Here is an 810-nt window from a genome sequence, read left to right on the forward strand (position 1 = left end):
AAATTAGCCCACACACCATGTACCGTCAAGGCATGCCAACTGTCAAGGTTGGCAGTGCGCTTTTTTTTCCCCCCAGCTCTCAACCAAACTTTAAAGTCCTCAAATTACTGGGGTCATAGCTGATAACATGTGCAGAACCATGGCAGCTGCCATCCAAATAGATGGTAAGATGGCATCCGCTTTTGCTGCAAGACATAAGAGGGTGTAGTTCCACTTTATGTTAAAGCTTCATCCCATCAGGAATTTTTTTTTGCTATAACTGCTTAAAAAGTGTTTGCAGGAGTTTGGCTTTAATTTGTTAGCCAAGTCCATCCAAGGGTTGCTCCTCCAGTAATGTAATGGAGTAATGCTAAGCCAGGAAGTGTGTTTCTGGCTGGATCAACAAGTGAAATAAAAGGAAAGAAGCCTAAAAATGAACATTAATGCAGCCACCACAATGAAGGATTGGAAAGCTGCAATATATTACACGTATGTCTTTAGGTTTAGATACTCTGAAGTGCACCTTTGCCCAGACTATGGACATATGTTTTACAGTAAAAGTTCTCCAAAACAAGCCAATCCCTGACCGCTAGCTCCTTTAAATGTGAAGTTACTAGTTTTAAAAGGCGACCGAAGACTCTTAAGTGCGAGTTCAATTGGTTTTAAACTGCTTAGAAACGCCCGATGGTTGTTCACGTTAGAAGGCAGGTAGCCTGCCAAGGTCTGCTCCCATAGAAAAAACACAATGCCTGTGTTAGCAACTTTGTAAATACTTTAGAGAGTCTGGGCACAAGTTCACCTGATAACAATGGTGCATATTTGTATCATTCA

The sequence above is a fragment of the Nanorana parkeri genome, unplaced genomic scaffold (genome assembly GCF_000935625.1).
Source record: "Nanorana parkeri isolate BGI_ZX_2015 unplaced genomic scaffold, ASM93562v1 scaffold408, whole genome shotgun sequence".
NCBI lineage: Eukaryota > Metazoa > Chordata > Amphibia > Anura > Dicroglossidae > Nanorana > Nanorana parkeri.